Source organism: Herpailurus yagouaroundi, unplaced genomic scaffold (assembly GCF_014898765.1).
Source record: "Herpailurus yagouaroundi ecotype Mexico unplaced genomic scaffold, PumYag 355, whole genome shotgun sequence".
NCBI classification, from domain to species: domain Eukaryota; kingdom Metazoa; phylum Chordata; class Mammalia; order Carnivora; family Felidae; genus Herpailurus; species Herpailurus yagouaroundi.
In genome coordinates, this window is record NW_024412572.1 from 1,555,392 (window position 1) to 1,567,342 (window position 11,951).

Below are 11,951 nucleotides of genomic sequence, written 5' to 3' on the forward strand. Positions count from 1 at the left end.
GTTCCCACCTAAACTACATCATTAAAAGTACATGTACCTATGGCTTATGAAGTACAAAGCACTATGTTAGTTCTGTCGACATAAATTGACCAGAAAGAACTCTAATATGAGAAGAGCATGGAGTTTTATTTGAGCCCAGATTAGGACAGCTGCCTGGGAAACACAATATTCACTGGGAAGAAAGTGATCCAGGGAATGAACAGTTTTTACAGGGTTATATACTTTTTTACATAAAGAGCCATAAATCAATATGTCAGAGGTATAGTCTCTCAAAAAAATTATAAATTAACATGCAGGCAGGATTTACGAGTTTTAACATCATAGACTAAGAAGTAGGAGCATTGATCGACATCTTAAGGACAGGAGGCTTTCCTTCAAGCTGCTCTTTTTTTTTTTTAATTAATTAATTAATTTATTTATTTATTTATTGGAGAGAAAGTCCGACCAGATGCGAGCAGGGGAGGGGCAGAAAGAGAGAGAGACACAGAATCTGAAGCAGGTTCCAGGCTCTGAGCTGTCAGCATAGAGCCCAATACAGGCCTTGAACCCACAAACAGTAAGATCGTGACCTGAGCCAAAGTTGGACACTTAACCAGCTGAACCACCCAGGCGCCCCCAGGCTGCTCATTTATAAAGCAGATGTCCTACACATGCTTGGTGGGCCTTAAATCAAGTTTTTGGTTTAAACAACGTCTATGTAGTCATGTTGACTTAGATGGAAATCTAAAATGGCCTCCCTCAGGTCAAGACTTAAGAGAGTTTTTCTCTCATCAGTTCCCCCATTTGATCAGTAATTTTTTGACAGAAAGCATTGATGATCATCATTTTGTCCCTTGATGTCAGGGTGATTCCTTATCCACCATGGGGCCATCATGTCCCTCCCTTCTAGGCCTGATTTAGGTGGCCTAGGAGTCTATGGTGGGGGGAGGGGGGGGCGGTGAGGTCAACAGTATGGCCTTTAAATAGGAAATATTACAACTGATTTTTTTTTTCAATGAGATCAACCTGTCGTGCAAACATTGTTCATGTGCTTTGTGGAGAGTTTTTCCCCTTTGCCTTTTTGTAACCTTCATAGCATAAATATAGAAATAGTAATAAAAATCCAATTAATAACATTTAAAGCACCCAATGGGGAGTAAGTATAGAATCAGAAAGACAAGAGAAGAATCCAAAAAAATCCAGCACAGGTATTCTGATAATCTTGAATTAATTTGAGTATCTTCTTTATCTACAGTTATTTGTGCTTTGTGATATGTTTGAGCTGATTGGTTTAAAATGGTAATTACATTTTCTGTTATCTGTAAGGACTTCTCTGGCCCATTAGTTTCCATAGATAATACGTCTTGTGGTGGGTGTAATTCTCTCTCCCCATTTGGTCATCAATAACAATATTAGTATAATTTTTGTTAGCATCAGGCAACTCTATTTGAGTTGCAAAGCCAGTATTGTACCATATAGCAGTAGTGTTGTGAAGAAAAGTACTCTGGTTACAAAATAAATCAAGGAGTATTGCAGAGGTGTTTTATAAACCTTCCCAACAAAATCTTCCTTTTCCCGTATACCCTATGTTAGTTTGTATAGGCATAGCCATTGTAGGCCACGTTGGAATGAATTCAGGATTCCATTGTTGGTTAGGGAATAACCACATATTTTGCCTGAATTCACAGATGTTAGTAGATATTGGAATCCAGTAAGAATCAATGGCTAATAAGGCCCATTTTCCTCCAACGGGAAGAACTCTGGTCGTATTTACAACAGTTTTTGTTCCTACTCATTGAACAACATCCTAAGTCTGGTTGACCATAAATTTGCCATAAGTACTAAGTTGCCATAAGTACTAAGGCAGAAATTAAATATTTAATATAAGTTACAGGAGGCTTTAAGGATTTTCTACAGATTAGGAGAGCTATGTAATTTCCATAAATATATATTTATGGAAATTATAAAATTTCCATAAATGTATATTTTGGGTTTCTGCAGTTAATAAAGGCCATTGGCCATAGATACTTCAGATTCATGTGGATTAGCATGTCTAGGAGCCCTCGGGTTAAAGTACATGCTTTTCTCCATTGTTGGATACAAGCATTTTTCATCATAATATGCTGTTTGATTTAGCCATTTTTAAAAAAATGTTCATTTATTTTGAAAGAGAGAGCAGAGAAGGGCAGAGAGACAGGGAGAAAGACAGGCTCCAAGCTGTCAGTGCAGAGCCCTACACAGGGCTTGACTTCATGAACCAGGAGATCCTGACCCCAGCCAAAATCAAGAGTCGGAGCCACCCAGGTGCCCCTAGCCATTTTATTAAAGGCTAGATTATCAGCCCAAGCAGATGCAGATTTCCATCCTTTACCTTCTTCCTGAAATAAACATTCTTCTAATTTTCCTTTTTGTCCAAGAGTGTTTTTTTCCTTTGACATGTCTTTTTTGTTTGTTTGTTTCATTGGTTGGTTTTTTTGTTTTGTTTTTTAATTGTTTTTAATGTTTATTTATTTTTTGAGAGAGAGAGAACACAAGCGGGTGAGGGGCAGAGAGAGAGGGAGACAGAATCCAAAGCAGACTCCTGGTTCCAAGCTGTCAGCACAGAGCCCCATACTGGGCTCAAACTCCTCTAACCACAAGATCATCCAAAGTCGAATGCTTAACCAACTGAGCCACCCGGTCGCCCCAGAACTTTTTTTTAAAGTTTTTATTTATTTATTTTGAGAGAAAGAGAGAGTGCATGCATAGGAGTGCGGGTGGGGGACCAGAGAGAGAGAGAGAGAGAGAGAGAGAGGGGGAATCCCAAGCAAGTTGTGGGACTTGATCTCAAGTTTTGTGAGATTGTGACCTGAGCTGAAATCAAGAGTCGGACGCTTAACTGACTAAGCCACCCAGACACCCAGACATGTCTTTATGAAAGGCAAGCTCAGCCTGACTGAGGGAGGATACCCAGACCTGATCCTTATGCCACTCAAAGTTTTCTTTCTTCACTGGGGCCAGTGCTGACTTATCCACCAAATGTGTTGCTGCCATTGTAAACCAACAGCTTTAGTACAATTAGGATAAAGATTTTGAACCCAAAAGCGTTGGGCTTGCCAGACTAGTGCTAATTGAGTAGTAGGAACTTCTCAATATAATTTGGTCTGAGTATGCCATGAGGCTTCTCATAATCTTCTGGGTCCTAAGACAAAGTCAGATTTAGAAGGTGGATGAATCCACCAAGTCATTCTGCTAAAGTAGCATCTCTGGGAGATACCCATTGGGTTTTTTGGGTATTGGTTTTTTTGGCTTAGGCCATTCCATCTACAAAAACATGGTCTGTGAATACATGGGATATTTTGGCGTGTCGGACAAGCTGTCACTTGTACCCAAGCTCCCACTGTGCCCAGGAACCTTTCTTAATAAATTATCATCAAGTTTATAGAGACACAATGGTCAATCTGTTGAGTGTCATACATAATGCAGGTTAAACTTGAGTTAGGAAGTCCTTTTTGAAAGACTTTTCCTAATAAAAGTCCTTTATAATATATATATCCTAAAAACCAAGCGTCAGAAGCTAAAGGAACATTACAGTGTGTCCAAGAGGTCATGAATATGTTATCTAAGTTATCATCATAGTAAAGTACTAGGGTAGTATTTGAAGTTACATTAGTTAAATCCGCAGGTAACCATGATATTTCATCAGGATGTAATAAAGGAGGAGGTGAAAGCAAACAGGTAGGTTTACTATATTCTAACATTACAAACTGAAAAAGAAAGAAGAGTAGAATACAGGCCTGGTCTCAAATCTGGGGACAAGCTGATGTCATCTATTTCTTATCCTGGTCTGGCATCCATTGCTTAGTTAGTCAGAGCCAAGTGTCAGAGACAAGAGTTGAAGTTCACTCTGGTGAAGGGACCTTTTTAAAGGAGAAATGTGGATGCCTGCATTTAGACCTTTTGACATAACAGCACAGGGTTATTCAGTAATACTTGATAAGGTCCCTTCCAGTAAGGTTGTAATGACTCTTTTATTTGATGTCTTTTCTAATAAACAAGATCCCCGGGTTGGTCTTTGAAATCTTCGTCTCCTAGGAGTTCACTGTAAAAGAAACTGTGAACAAAATTTTCACTTTGTTTAAGGGCTTTAATGAGGCCTTGATAGTAATGGCAATAATATTAATAAGGTTGGTTCATACATTCCTTCATCTAACCTCATAAGCCATGCAATTGTTATGACTTCAAAAGGGGATAATCGATGTTTTTGAAAGGTAGTACATCTCTAACCTGGAAGTACAGTAAAACCTTGGTTTGTGAGTATAACTCGTCCCAGAAGCATGTTTGTAATCCAAAGCACTTCTGTATCAAAGTGAATTTCCCCATAAGAAATAATGGAAACTCAGACGATTCATTCCACAATCCAAAAATATTCATATAAAATGATTACAATACAACACTGTAATATGATACAAAATAATAAAGAAAATACAAAATATAAAGAAAATAAACTAACCTGCACTTATCTTTGAAAACCTTCAAAGGCTGGAGTGAAGGAGACAAGAGAAAGGGGGGTTATTGTGTTGGACAACTTTCACTATCGCTAACAGAATCCCTGCTATCTATTGGCTCAATGGAATCTTTTCCCGCATGGCAGCTATTGTATACACTTACCCAGATGCTGACTACAGGACAGTATTAATAAACTCTTGGCATATATTGTACTTAGTGTAACTGGCAATAAGGCAGCAAAGGAAAGGGTCTGTATCTGCAGGCAGCCTGACCTGGAAAAAGCAAAGCATTCCTAAACTTACTCTTGTATGGAAAAGCAAAAGACTCTCATAGGGGCTTTGCAATAGCAAAAAATACACTAGTGCCAGCTGTGAGCACCTTCCAACGTTCTGAAAAATCACTGATTTCTGCCAAACACTACGGCCTGAGACCAAGCATCCGAGCATGGGAGACGATCACCCACAACTCCTCAGCAAATTAGAGAGAGAGAGAGAGAACAAATGGCGCAGTGTGATCATGTGACATTCAGCATCATGTACTACTCATATTGCAAGACATCATTCATTTACCAAGTTAAAATTTTTTAGAAATGTTTGCTCGTCTTGCAGAACACTCGCAGAACAAGTTACTTGCAATCCAAGGTTTTACTATACTAGTAGGAGAGGTTTTGGCCATGGAAATTTAAATCGTTCAGAAAGTTTTGCCAAATGAGTCTTAATGGTATCATTTTTTCTTTCCACCAATCCTGGGGATTGCAGATGATAAGCACAATGGAAATGTTATCGGCCAAACATTACAAATGGTTTTAATTTTTGTCCAGTAAAATAGGAACCTTGATCAGGATGTAGTTCGGAGGAATTCCCCAAACAGGAATTATCCTTTCTAAATAATTTGCCTACCGTTAATGCCATAGCTCTCTTCTGTAAGGACAAATGAAAACCAATGTGAAAATCATAGCCAAAACATATTTATATCCTTGAGATGGTGGCATCTGGACAAAATCCAACTGCCATACCTCAAATGGTCCTTTGGGAAGCGAGAGATGTCTTTGTGATCCATGTAATGACTTCCCAGAATTGTGTATTGGGCAAATGGTACAGCGGGCATACATTTGACAGGTTCCATAAACATTATTTACTCCATAAAATCACTTTTCCAGATCTCCAATGAGTCAGTTAACAAATATGTGAAAGTAAAAGTATTTGTACTCCGATAGGAACACTAAGTTTTTTGTTAGGCCCAACCCATACCTGAGTGATGGGGTTGAATTTTCTCCCTTTGAGTCCATAAAAGCAAATCTTTTAATAAATTAATATTAAGGAACAATGAGCATTCTTGATGCTGGACAAAATTTGTATCTAGAGATACTCACTTAGCAGTTACATCAGCCAAATGATTTCCTTTTCTTCTATGGTATCAAATCTAGAATGCCCAGGTATCTAAATAATGGCAAGTTGTTGTGGTAGTTGTATCACACCTAATCACTTTGCAACCTGCTTCCCACTTTTTATAGGTTGTCCTGAGGACGTTAAAAATCCTTGTTGTTTCCGTAACATTCCAAAGTCATATGCTACTCCAAAGGCATAGTGACTGTCAGTATAGATATTTGTTATTTGAGTTTTAGTCAATTGACAAGCTCAAGTTAGTGCAATTAATTCAGATCGTGAAGATTTTCTTTGGGGTAAATAAGAGCTTTCAATTATATCTGTTAAAGAAGTAATTGCATATCTAACTCAGTAATGTCTTTGACCGTCTTTATGATCATCTGTAAATTCCATAAACCAAATTAAGTCAGCATTATCAATGGGGTCTCATGTAAGTCTTTTCTAGGAATAAGAAGATAATCAATTAATGAAATACAGTCATGACCAAGATCTTTTGGCCTTTTTTTTTTTTTTTTTGGTAGTTTTATACCTTTATTTGACAAGCAGCAATTAGTTCTCATCCACATTAACTGTCTGCAGATTTTTGAAAGTGGTGACAGGTACATAAGTCACCAACATATAGAGCTTGTTTGGTGATTCTTCATCCTCATTATGTTTTCTGGACAACTGCATGCGGATACAGTTTGGAACATTCCTTTGCTGAGCCTGGTGTCAATGCACACATCTGGAGTTCCCATTCTCCTTCATGGCAAATTTCCAGATCATTTTGTATGCCAGAGAGGCACACTTCTTGAAACCCACTCCATGGATGTGCTTGTGAACGTTGATGTGTATTCTCTGGTCACTACTTCGTTGGCAGAACGGACCTTCTTCTCAGCACCCTTCTTTTCAGGAGCCATTCTGCCAAGCCCTGGTTGGAAACCCATGATCAAGGTCTTTGTGTAGATCTGGAAGTAAAGTTGCATGGTTAAAGTTACTTTGTCAAGCTAGAATACTATTAGGTATGGAGAGTAATATTACTTTTTAAGAAGCTGACTTACAGAATAATGTTAAGATGAGAGTATAGAAGAGATACAACTGAATGTGGAATATAGTTAAGGGGAGACCATTATTTCCTCAGTGGCCTTGCATGTGAGTGTGGTTGCCTAAATTGCTCTCATACAAGGTGGAAGTCCTTTAGTCACCAAACCAAGTTGTTGGCTATAATATCCTATAGGTCAATGTTGATCACTATGCTTCTGAGTTAATACACTTAGAGCATTCCCTTTGTTTTCATGTACCAAAATGAAGAAAATGGGGTCATAATTGGGGTGTCCTAGGGCAGAACCTTGAGTTAATATGTATTTTAATACATCTACAGGAATACTGAAGGAGCTACACAAATCTATCACTATGAAAAGTAATGCTTATTGGTTGGAATCAAGGAGAGCAAAGTATGTGGATTTGGGACCACTGGATGTCAAGTCACCACAGTATTAGTTCTAGCTTTCAGGTCTTGAACAAATCTCCAAACTTTTCAGTAGATGTGTTACAAGGGCTAGTACAAGGAATTGAGTCCCCTTTTCAGAAACATGTAGGTGGCTATTGTGCATTCAGGAGCTGTTCAGCTTTATTTTTTTAAGTTTATTTATTTTGATAGAGTGAGTAGGGGAGGGGCAGGGAGAGAGAGAATTCCAAGCAGGCTCCATACTGTCAGCACGGAGCCTGATCCTGGGCTCGAACTCAGGAGCCATTAGATTATAACCTGAGCTGAAACCAAGAGTCGGACGTTCAACCAACTGAGCCACCCAGGCGCCTCAGGGAGTTGTTCAGCTTTAGAGCATGATTTCGCATCTTCTTTAGGCTTTAGTTTTAGTATAAAATCTGGACAATTCTCTTGGGAGAGAAAAATATAGTGGACCAAAGTGTACTATTTATGAGTGCACTTCCAGGAGGCTGTGAAACACACTGAGGTATCCGGTGTTTCCCCATTGGTAGCCTAAAACTGCCGTGGGGGCTCCAAGCACCAGATGATCAATCCTTACTTGTGCATCCCCAGACAAGCCAGACTTTATTTACTATGTGAAGAAAATGAAATTCCCAATGGGACTGCTTCTCATCTTGAGGAATAATAACCTCAGATACTTCCATTAGGTTCTCGGTCACCTGAGAACGCCTTTTGGCTAGAAGGAGCAAGTATCCCCTATCTTCAGAGCTAAATAATTCAATCTCTCATTTTCTGACTCGTTGGTATTATCCAGTCTTTAAGGTTTTATTGCCAGACCAAAGCCAAATATGAATTAGCCAACCCAAGTTTTACTCCCTTGTCCAGAGGTTTCCTACCTAGAAAATCTTACCAGTACAAATAAAATCAGTCTAAAACCAGCTTGAATAAAAGTCCGGACTGTCAACTTAAAATAAGGAGATCTGCATAACAGAACTCACTGATCCACTCAAAGGTTGCTGAAAAGCCAGAGGTATACAAAGGGCCCATGCTGGTACCAAGTGCCAGGTTCCAGAAGACCTCAGGTGGCCTCAGGTGGATTTCTCTGATGTCCTGCCAACTAAGCCAAGAAATGTCCATGCAATTTGACCAGAAAGAATTCTAATATGATTTTAAAAAGAGAGAGAGAGAGTTTTATTCTAGCACAGATCAGGACAGCTGCCCAGGAAACACGATATTCACAGGGAAGAAAGTACTCCAGGGAATGAACAGTTTTTACAGAGTTAAATACTTTTTTACATAAAAATATGACAATCAGTGGGATGCCTGGGTGGCTCAGTCGGTTAAGCATCTGACATCAGCTCAGGTCATGATCTCACTATCCGTGAGTTCGAGCCCCATGTTGGGCTCTGTGCTGACAGCTCAAAGCCCGGAGGCTGCTTCAGATTCTGTGTCTCCCTCTCTCTGCTCCTCCCCTGCTTGAGGCTCTCTCTCTCTCAAAAATAAATAAACATTAAAAAAAATTTTTTAATCTGTCCATCAGTATGTCAGAGGTGAATTCTTTCAAAAGATCATATTAATATGTAGGCAGAAATCACTAGTTTTAACTTCATGAAATAAAGGGAGTTGGAGTATTGATCAATATCTTAAGTGTTATGCCCAGAATTCGTGATCCCCAAAGACCACCAGGGAGCCGAGTCCAATGCAAAAGCAAAAGAGCCTTTATTCGAGCTAGCTCCAGCTCAATCCCCTACCTGCACCGACGCAGCGGTGAGATACTGGGGAGAGAGAGTGAGTTTCAAAAGCACAAAGGTTTTATTGGCGCCTAGGGGCAGTTGATGAGGTAATGGTTGTGGCCTCAGCCGATTGGCTGGGGAAGGGTCAGAGTCCTGTTAGGCAGGTAAGGGGGGGGGGGGTTACTCAAGGGGAGGAGGCGTGGTCAAGGTGAAGGACACAGAAAAAGATGGAGTCAGCCGGCGTAGGCCCGCCCTTTCATTCCCTTGCCATGTAGCTTGCGGACCCAATCATGGGACCAGCTGCATTTATGGTGACAAGGGGAACAGAGTTTGGAGGTTTACACAAAATTCTGGGAACCAAGTGTCCCTGGGGTGGCTCTGGGAGGTCTGATTAAATATTGTCCCCGAGCTGGTGTCTATGATCTGCCAGGTGATGTTTTGGGGGGTGTGGGGACTCCCGGCAGCATGAGCAATGACAAGCAGAGTTAACAGAGTTACCAATATTAGGTGGGTCGAACGCGCTGTATGTAGCTTGAGCTTGAGCGGGTTGTGCTGGTCCCAACTTACGGCCCATTGCATGACAAAGTCCTTCCAGATCATGGAGGGGTCCGCTGGCTGAGCGTGGGTGTGATGGACCCAGGTCGCGATGCCGTCTACTTTGAGAGCGGTGGGGGTTGTCAGCACCACGATGTAGGGTCCCTTCCAGCGCGGCTCGAGGGTCTCTCGGTGGTGCCTCTTGACGTAGACCCAGTCTCCCGGCCTGTACTGATGAGGTGTCGGGGTCGGGCCAGCCTCGTAGATGGCACGGAGGTGCGGCCAAATGTCCTCGTGCGCCCTCTGGAGCCCTCTCAAGGAAAGAAAAAGTTCTTGATTTTTTAAACTCAGCAAGAAGTTCAGCTCGAAGGTTGGGAATAATAGGGGGTGGCCTGCCAAACGTGATCTCGTAGGGAGTAAAACCCAAGGTGTAAGGAGTGTTCCTAACCCAGTAAAGAGCATACGGTAGGAGAGTCACCCAGTCCCCACCAGTCTCCATGGTTAATTTGGTAAGGGTCTCTTTTAGGGTTCTATTTATTCTTTCTACCTGTCCTGAGCTCTGGGGCCTATAAGCACAATGTAATTTCCAGTTTGCCCCCACCGCCTTGGCTACTGCCTGCGTTACCTGCGAGATAAAAGCTGGTCCATTGTCTGATCCTACCATGGCAGGAAAACCATACCTGGGTAAGATGTCTTCTAGTAGCTTCTTAGCCACTGTCTTGAGCCGTTTCACACTCAGTTGGGTATGCCTCCACCCAGCCAGCGAAGGTGTCTGTAAATACTAAAAGATATTTATAACCATACTTTCCTGGTTTGACTGCAGTGAAGTCGACTTCCCATTGGGCTCCCGGTCCGGTGCCTCTGAGCCTGGTTCCTTTTTTATCTGATGTGGCTCTCGCGTTGGTGAGTTGGCAGGTCTTGCAGGCAGATACAACTTGCTCTAATATTGAGACTTTGAGCCGGTCTGGCAGCACGAGCTCCTTGTTAGGTGTATACCACCATCCCTTTATCTCCTGGGCCATGGGGAGTTTCTTGATCCGCTGCAACTCCTCCTGGGAGTATTTGGGCTGGTCTGGTAAAACTGGGTCTCCCAAGTCCGGTAGTTGTTAAGCTGTTTTCTAGCTCCCAGCATCAGCGCCTTGGTGAGGGCTATGAGCTCTGCTCGCTGGGCTGACGTTCCGGAGGGTAGAGCCTCTGCCCATACGGTGTCCGTTTCGGTGACCACCGCTGCACCCGCATACCTGTGTCCGTCTCGCACAAAGCTGCTGCCATCAGTGAACCAAGTAGCCTCAGCATCGGGGAGGGGCCAGTCGGTCAGGTCCGTCTGGAATCCATGTACTTGTTCCAGGATTCCCACACAGTCATGTAGTGGAGCACCTAGGTCAGGGTTGGGCAGCAGGGTTGCAGGATTGAGGGCTGCACTGGGGTGGAACCGCACTCGTGGAGGGTTGAGTAGGAGGCTCTGGTAATGAGTCATACGTGTGTTGCTCATCCATCTATCAGGAGGCTGTTTCAGGACGCCTTCAATGGCGTGTGGTGTCGTGATCCAGATCTCCTGTCCTAGGGTCAGTTTGTCTGCGTCCTTGACTAGGAGTGCTGTAGCCGCAATAATTCTTTGGCATGGCAGCCAGCCGGCAGCCACTGGCTCTAGTTTCTTGGACAGGTAAGCCACCAGGCGGTTCCAGGGGCCTAAGGCTTGAGTTAGAACCCCTTTTGCTATTCCCTTATGTTCGTCTACAAAGAGGTGGAAGGGCTTCCTAATGTCTGGTAGGCCCAGGGCTGGGGCACTTAGGAGGGCCTTTTTTAACTGATTAAAGGCAGTTTCTTCTTTTTCAGCCCATTTAAATGTTTTCCCCTCTTTGGTAGCTTCATATAGGGGCCTGGCGATCTCAGCAAAACCTGGAACCCAGAGGCGGCAGTAGCTGGCTGATCCTAGGAATTCCCTCACTTCTCTTCAGGAGGTGGGAGTAGGGATCTTTAGGACAGTTTCTTTTCTGGCATCTGATAACCGCTGCTGTCCGCCCTCCAGGATATACCCCAGGTAACTTACCCTCTCCCTGCATATCTGAGCCTTCTTCGCAGATGCCCGGTACCCTAAGGCCCCCAGCCATGTCGGCAGCAATCAGGAAGTCATCTACGTACTGTAGGAGGGTGAGGCCAGGGTGCTCCCTTCTGTACTCACCCAGGTCCTCGTGTAGTGCCTCGTCGAAGATGGTGGGCGAATTTTTGAATCCCTGAGGTAGCCGTGTCCAGGTGAGTTGCCCATTGTAGCCCTCCTCCGGATCATGCCACTCGAAGGCGAACAAGGGTTGGCTCTGGGGTGCCAGCGGCAGACGGAAGAAGGCGTCCTTTAAATCTAGTACAGTATACCAGACCCTGGAGGGCGCCAAGGAGCTCAAGAGAGTA

At 42.8% G+C, this 11,951-nt stretch overlaps 1 long non-coding RNA gene across 2 annotated transcripts; it reads right to left on the bottom strand.

Moving 5' to 3' along the window:
* Window positions 1-6,371: 6,371 nt before the first annotated feature.
* Window positions 6,372-9,560, bottom strand: LOC121021970 (uncharacterized). Of its 2 annotated transcripts, none has more exons than XR_005786755.1 (2): window positions 9,510-9,560; window positions 6,372-6,799 (listed from the first exon to the last, which is right to left on the bottom strand). It is a non-coding gene; the product is annotated as an uncharacterized LOC121021970 (long non-coding RNA). The 2 variants fall into 2 exon arrangements; XR_005786756.1 differs by lacking the exon at window positions 9,510-9,560 and adding an exon at window positions 9,030-9,176.
* Between the last annotated feature and the right edge of the window lie 2,391 nt (window positions 9,561-11,951).